Here is an 8,161-nt window from a genome sequence, read left to right on the forward strand (position 1 = left end):
ACACAAATTCACCATTATTGATTTTGTTGCTCAAATTGTTTCAGCTTTGTCCACTAGGAGCTGTTTCAATTGGCTATGTCCCTTCGACACACACCCACCAATGTGGGTTTGTTCAGTTTTTTGTTTGTTATTTGAATACTTCTTTTCTTTCTGGCTCCTCCAGGCTTATCTTGTGTATTTCCCATCCCAGTCCTAGAATCAGCCATTTCTCTAAGAACCCCTGGTTTCTTTCATACGAGAATGGCAGTAGAAAATGCCACAGAGGTGTAAAGTGTCATTCCCATCACATCATAGCAAGGGTACATACTATCAACACGATTTATCACTGTTGATGTTACCCTTAATCACCTAGCCGAGATGGATGGTGAAATCATTAGGAGGGGGATGCAAGAAAGAGGAAGAAAAGTAGACTTTATGTTAATTTTCAAGCTTGTTCCAAAGGAAAGTTTTAGGTATATTTGATCATATAACTATCGTTTTGTTTTGGAAAATCACATGTTTAGGGGCAATAAAATTGGAAAGAATCCTTGCTTCCAGATCACCTGTGTGTTCACATCTTCATCATATTTGCACTGCCCTTTCCTCTGTGCTCTGAGTTCATGGGTCCCATTGGATTTGGTGGGTTTCATTTGCTTCTGGCTACCGAAATTGTTAGTTTAAAACACAGGATACAGAGTGTCACATTTTTTATCGTAACTCCACTTTCTTGAAGTCGCCTATAGCATTTTAAATTTCAGAAGATCAAGAACTTTATTCATTTCCCTTTGGAAAAAATAAAACGAGATTTTAACTAGTGGCATGTCTTCAAGGAAGCTAAAGGCATTTAACTTTCTCTGTTTTGCTCTAAGGGCATTCTGATGGTTGCCTGAATGTGATCTTCTGAGTGTTCCAGTCCCTGGAGCTGGCTGTTAGCCATCTCCCAAGGAGGGCCGAAAAGAACGTAGCAGAAAGCTGCAGAAAGAAAAGTTGGCTAAAGAAACAGGAGCTGCCAGCCAGGGCAACATAGTGAGACCTCAACTCTATAGAAAATGTAAAAAGCTGGCCTGGCATGGCATGCCTGTAATCTTAGCTACTCGGAAGGCTGAGGTGGGAGGATCGCTTGATCCCAGGGGTTGGGGGCTACAGTGAGCACTTCCAGCCTGGGTGACAGAGGAGACCCTGACTCAAAAAAAAAAAAAAAAAAAATGCTGGTTGTTGGGAAGGGTCACCAAACTGGAGTGCATGATAGTCACCTGCCTCCCTCCTTTCCTAGAGAAGACGACAACGTGATGAACAAACACCACCACCCTGGAATAGTTTAAATGTCATTCAGCCTGGAAGAGTGTGCACATGTACCAAATATATCTTGTGTGTCCTTTGTAGCCATTGGGTCTATGGAAATTACTCTGGCTGTGAGTTTGGTTGATGAGCATTGCTATGCAAGCCCTGTCCATTTAGTTGGAGGTTATTACAGGAGGAATGAACCACAGAATATGACTTTGGCATTGAATAAATGGGAAGAGAGTGCTTTTGGGGGCCAGACCTGTTAGTAATATTGTAACTCTTATAAATACATGTGAATTGCTGCCTCTTTATCATAATATCCATTGCTTTATTGCTCTGTTTTAGACTGGAGTTCTCACCAGACACCTGAGGTTGTGCTTGTTATGTAACTGCTATTTCATGTTGAGAAAGTAGCAAAGCTTTTAAATACTGAGAATATTTTAGTTACATGAAGATACTTTTAATAGTCACTGTTATTGTTACATTTTCCACCCTCAGAAAATAACAGAGCTGTTAAGGAATCCTTAAAGAGCATAGATTGAGTGAAAACGACACAGAACAAAGGATAGATCCCAGGGGTGAAATGAAGAAGTTCTGTAAATAGCTGTGCCATTTTCCTTTGAAATGTCTGGCACACTCTATATAGTATAGTGGTCGAGGATAGAGGGGCTAATTCTGTGATGAAGCATTCTGCATGGAATTTCAGCAGGGCATGGACGGTGATGGCATCTGGATCTTTCTGAATTTTTAAACTAATTATTCGACAAACTTTTTAAAATTTAGCATACCTGGAAACATCAGTCTGCCACATCACCTGCATTTAAGTAATCATTGCCTCACCTTTAACACCCAGCCCTCTAGAAAAATAAAGCATGAACAAATGTTAGCTCTGAGCAGCTCTCAGTAATTTGGAGTGTGCTAAGCAAAACCTACATTTTCTAGCATGAAATTGGCACAGAAATGCAAACTTTTGCTTCTTTGATTCATCTGGTTACCTAGAACCCTAAGCCATTCTGTATTCTGTGGACAAAATCCTACATGCCTTTCATGGCCCAGCTTTAAATGAAAAGTCTAACGTAAAACATGCTGAATTCCTGTGGTCATATTTAATTGTTCTAGTGGCCCCACAGTTATAGTTTATTATTCTTTTTAATTCCCTTTAATGGCAATTTCTCTTTTCCTTTTTAAAAAATGTCTTTTGCCCTCTGTTCATTTATTGCCTGTTTCCCTCTTTGATTGTGAGCATGTCCCTTGCACAGCACAGACACATACTAATTTCTTGTTACATGTGGGCCCACATTTATTTTTTATATCTATTTGTTTTTTATTCCTTTTTATTGTTACAATTTATTATTATTATTATTATTATTATTATTATTATTATTATTTGAGTCAGGGTCTTGCTCCATTGCCCAGGCCAGAGTGCAGTTTTGCAATCACATCTCACTGCAACCTCTACTTCCGGGCTCAAGTGATCCTCCCGCCTCAGCCTCCCAAGTAGCTGGAACTATAGGCACACACCACCCACCACACCTGGCTAATGGGCCCACACATAAATGACTAGTTAGTACTTAAACACTTGCCAAGAGTTGTTTAATACCTGCTGTATACAGGGCACAACCTCATACATTCTTAAGGGAGCACAGAGATGTGAGATGGGGTCTGTCTACCAGTTTTTCACAGATTTGAATATTTAGTGTTCTGGACAAAAGCAGTTTAGGAGCTGAAAAAAATCATAGTCATTTTAAGATGATCTTACCCAAAAACCACAGTACTACTTTTATTGCCTTATATATAAAGCCATTCTGTTAATTTTTTAAAAGTATGTATTAGGTTTAACTTTGTTTCTCTGTGTTTGCCATGTTTAACATCTAAGGCCAAATATGTGAAATATTTTTATTTTCTGAGGATGTCAGGGAAGAGGAGCCTGAAGCTGGAGTGAGTTGGGGAGGTGGGGGGACTCTATTTTATGAAAATTTTAGTAAATTACCTGGGGTTTTGTCCCACCTATGGGGAAGACCTAGGATACAAAAGCATTAAATGTTAACGTTGATTCAAGAATTAAATCATCAAAATATTGCTGAGAGAAATTAAAGACCTAAATAAATGTAGAGTGATCATGTTTATGGGTTAGAAAACTCAATATTGTTAAGATGTCACCAAAATATATAGATTCAATGCAATCTGTATCAGAATTTGCTGATTTCACTGATTCTGAAATTCATGTGGAAATGAAAAGGATCTATAACAGTCAAAACAGCTTTGAAAATGAAGGATAAAGTTGGAGGACTAATACTGCCTGATTAGGAGACTTATTATAAGGCTATGGTAAATCAAGATATTGTGGCATTGGTATTAAGATCACTGAAGAGACCAACGGACCAGATTAGAGCATCCAGAAATAAACCCATACATATATGCGTAGCTGACTTTTGAAAAAGTTGTAATGGCAGCTCAGTTGTTCAGGACAATTAGATATAGTTGGAACAATTAGTTATCCATATACAAAAAAAGAAAAGAACTTCAGTTCCTCATACCATATATAAAAATTAACTGAAAATTGATCATAGTCTAAATATATGACCTAAAACTATAATACTTTTAGAAAGGAGGAGAAAACCCTTGTAACCTTGAATTAGGCAAAAATATATATTTTTTATATATATGTTATATATATATGTATACACACAAACAATCCTCATGCCTCACCCTCCTGAGCAGCTGTGATTACAGGTGTTCACCACCATGCCCGGCTGATTTTTGTATTTTTAGTAGAGACGGGGTTTCACCATGTTGGCCAGGCTGGTCTCGAACTCCTGACCTCAAATGACTTGCCCTCCTCTACCTCCCAAAGTGTGCTGGAATTACAGGCATGAGCCACCGTGCACAGCCACAAAAATATTTTAAGTAAAACATCAAAAGCATGATCCATAAAATAACAAATAAATGAATTGGACTTCATCAAGACTAAAACTTCTGTTTTTCAAAAAGATGAGCCACGAGTGGGAGAAAATATTTATAAATCACATAAAAGATTTGTATGCAGAATATATAAATAACTCTAAAAAGTCCAGTGGTAAGAAAACCTTTTTTTTTTTTTTTTGAATGGGTAAAAGATTTGAACTGACTTTTTGCCAAAGAAGAGATACAGGTGGCAGTAAGCACACTAGTCATTAAAATAATGCAAATTAAAACCATAATGGGATACCACTATAGTAGTACCTATTAGAATTACTGAAATTGAAGAGTGACCATTGCAAGTGTTGGTGAGGATGTGGAGGAACTAGATGTCTCTTACACTGCTGATGAGAATGTGAAATGGCAGAAGCACTTTGGAAAATAATCTGGCAGTTTCTGAAAAAGTTAAATGTATACCTAGTGCATGATCCAGCCATTCCACTCCTAGGTATTTATCTTCAAAAAAGAGAAAGAAAATCACATAGACTTGTAAACACGTATTTAGTTTGTAGCAGCTTCATCTGTCATAGCCAAAAGCTTGAAACAACTCAAATGTCCCTCAGCAGGTGAATGTGTAAACTGTGGTATGAGCTACACAATAGAATGCCATCCAGCAAAATAAAGGAGTGAACTGTTAATGTACATTACAAGTAGATGAATGTCTTTATAACTATGCCAAATGAAAGAAGCCACATTTACACACACACACACATTCACATACACCCCACGTGCTGAATGATTACATTCATACAAGATTCTAGAGGATGCAAACTAATGTATAGTTACAGAAAGGAGATTGGTGTTTCCTGGCGATGGGTGATATAAAAAGGGACTGGAGAAATGGATTTAAAAAGGGCACAAGGAAATTTCTGGGGGTGCTGAGTATGTTAATTCTATTTATTGTGGTGATGGCTTCATGGCTATATACATATGTCAAAATGTGTCTAATTTTAGACTTTAAAAAACGTATTTTATTCTATGTTAGTATTTCAGGGATCCCAGGACCACCCTGTTTGTTGGTTTACTAGGACCCGTAGCACTCAACATATAGTCGTTCTTGGGGCTAAGACTTATTACAGTGACATAGAAGGATACACAGGTGGATCAGTAAGGGAACACGACCTCAGGCAGGGTCCGGAGGAATCCATGTGTGGGTTTTCTGTGTTCCCTGCCTCCCTCTGAGATCACACAGAGCACACCACCTCTCCAGTAGTGAAAATGTACCCACAGGCGTACAATGATTACACCCAGGGAAACCCACTTCAGAGTTCAGGGTTTTGTTGGGGGGTTGTCACATAGGCACTCCTTGCCCACCAAAATTTCATATTCCTGAAAGGAAAGCAGTTGTTCAGTGGCCCAGACAGATAAAATAACCTTACAAGTATAGGAAATGTTTCAAAAGCTGCATTCCCGGACACCAGCCAAGAGTGAGCCTTGCAAGCAGACCTTTCTAAAGGTAACAGTCTCAGGCTTGTTGACACTTTTCTGTCACTTGTACCTCAGCTTGTTTTATAAAAAAATCACTGTAAAAGTTAGTATGAGTTACCACAAGACAGTCGCAGTTCATTTATTGAATAAATGATAAAGATTATTAAAAATAGTAACTAGATTTGAGGCAGACCAATGCAGCGAGACCCTCATTACCTGGAATGCTTCATACCCTTAAATCCCCTCTTTGGAATTAGCCATGAGTGATGGTGGGTGCCTGCAATCCCAGCTACTCAGGAGGCTGAGGCAGGAGAATTGCTTGAACCCGGGAGGCAGAGGTTATAGTGGGCCGAGATCGCACCACCGCACTCCAGCCTGCGCGACAGAGTGAGACTCTGACTCCAAAAAAAAAAAAAAAAATACCCTTTTTGGAACAAGGTAGGATAATAATAAGTAAAACCAGGAAGCTTGGTTAATGGGAGCTTCTAATTATTTTTACTCTTTAATAATATGACTCTCATTTCTATTGTATTTGAAAATCTTTCCCAAGTATATCATTTTTTTCCTTTCATAAAAATTCCTTGGTTGATGATCATTATTTAACCCCTGGTTAACTGATCATGACCCAGTTCAGTTCTATAGCAAATAAAAGGTAAAGCACTGCTGTTGAAATTATAATTACCTCAACAACAAGACCACTTCATGCAGTTGTGCAGGTTATACCTCGTCCAAGGCACACCCAGCAGTGAGGGTACGTGGAGTTTAAGTCTAGCTGGTACTTTGCCAAGCTATGGGTTCCAGCAGTGGGTGTGTCTGCCCAAGAAAGGGGCACCTTTTTCTAGTTTATGCTAAGATGCCTTTTGAGCTGTTCAACACGAGCCCTGGAAAAAGGTGGTGGTAGCGATTTTCTCCTACAGTGCTGCCTAATATTAGCAAGCTTTCTTGTGGGCATCTCTTTCCCCTTAAAGAAATCCAGCTAGTAACTTTCAGCTGAGCATCATGTTTAACCAGGATTCCACTATGTTTAACAAGGACAAGCGATTCCAGCAGTCTCTATTTTGGCCCAATTGCCCTTGAAAGGCAGGCAGATTTTCAGGCTGCGTGTTTCTTTTTATCACTCTGGAAGAAGCCAGGTTCAGTTCTGTATCTGAATCCCCTTATTAATGTCCCCAGCCAAGATTTCTGTGTATGTACAGCAATAGAAAAGTCAGAGAAAGGAGGCGCCTGTGGCTCCTCTGAGTGACATTTTTGTTCTTCCTGAGTAATGGAGTTTCCTAAAGGGGAATTCAACTTTCTCACCTTGGAAGAGAGAAGTATTGTTTCAAGATTCAACTTTGAAACAAATAGGAAAATATCTGATAGTTGCAACTTAGCTTCAAATCAGTGATGTCCAGATATTGACACCCATTTTATTTCTCCTAAACCTTGAGCCACCAGCCCAATTGATGACCGAGTAGAGATCATGGCACAGCAGCCAGCCTAACAGAGGGGGACGATACTCTAGCAGCAGAAGGATTCTGTTTGGAAACCTTTAACTTTTGAAATTTTACACTATCGGGGGAACCCGCCCCCGATAGTTAACATGGGTTCTTTTCTATTTCCCTAAGCATCTCCACTGGTTTGAGAAATAAAGGGAAAGAGTACAAAAGAGAGAAATTTTAAAGCTGGGTGTCCGGGAGAGACATCACATGTCAGCAGGTTCCATGACGCTCTCTGAGCCGTAAAACCAGCAAGTTTTTATTAGCAATTTTCAAAAGGGAGGGAGTGCACGAATAGGGTGTGGGTCACAGAGATCACATACTTCACAAGGTAATAAAATATCACAAAGCAAGTGGAGGCAGGGTGAGATCACAGGACCACCGGATGAGGTGAAATTAAAATTGCTAATGAAGTTTCAGGCATGCATTGTCATTGATAACACCTTGTCAGGAGACAGGGTTTGAGAGCAGACAACCTTTCTGACCGAAATTTATTAGACAGGAATTTCCTTATCCTAATAAGCCTGGGAGCGCTACAGGAGACCGGGGCTTATTTCATCCTTTCGGCTTCGACCGTAAAAGATGGCCGCCTCCAAGGGGGCTGTTCACAGACCTACCCTCAGGGCGCATTCTCTTTCTCAGGGATGTTCCTGGCTGAGAAAAGAATTCAGCAATAGTTCTCCTATTTGCTTTTGAAAGAAGAGAAATATGGCTCTGTTCCATCTGGCTCACCGGCAGTCAGAGTTTAAAGTCTTATCTCCCTTGTTCCCTGAACATTGCTGTTATCCTGTTCTTTTTTCAAGGTGCCCAGATTTTGTTGTTCAAACACACATGCTCTACAAACAATTTGTGCAGTTAACACAATCATCACAGGGTCCTGAGGCGACATACATCCTCCTCAGCTTACCAAGATGATGGGATTAAGAGATTAAAGTAAAGACAGGCATAGGAAATCACAAGGGTATTGATTGGGGAAGTGATAAGTGTCTATGAAATCTTCACAATTTATGTTCAGAGATTGCAGTAAAGACAGG

Source organism: Mandrillus leucophaeus, unplaced genomic scaffold, assembly GCF_000951045.1.
Source record: "Mandrillus leucophaeus isolate KB7577 unplaced genomic scaffold, Mleu.le_1.0 Scaffold889, whole genome shotgun sequence".
In the NCBI taxonomy this organism is placed as follows: domain Eukaryota; kingdom Metazoa; phylum Chordata; class Mammalia; order Primates; family Cercopithecidae; genus Mandrillus; species Mandrillus leucophaeus.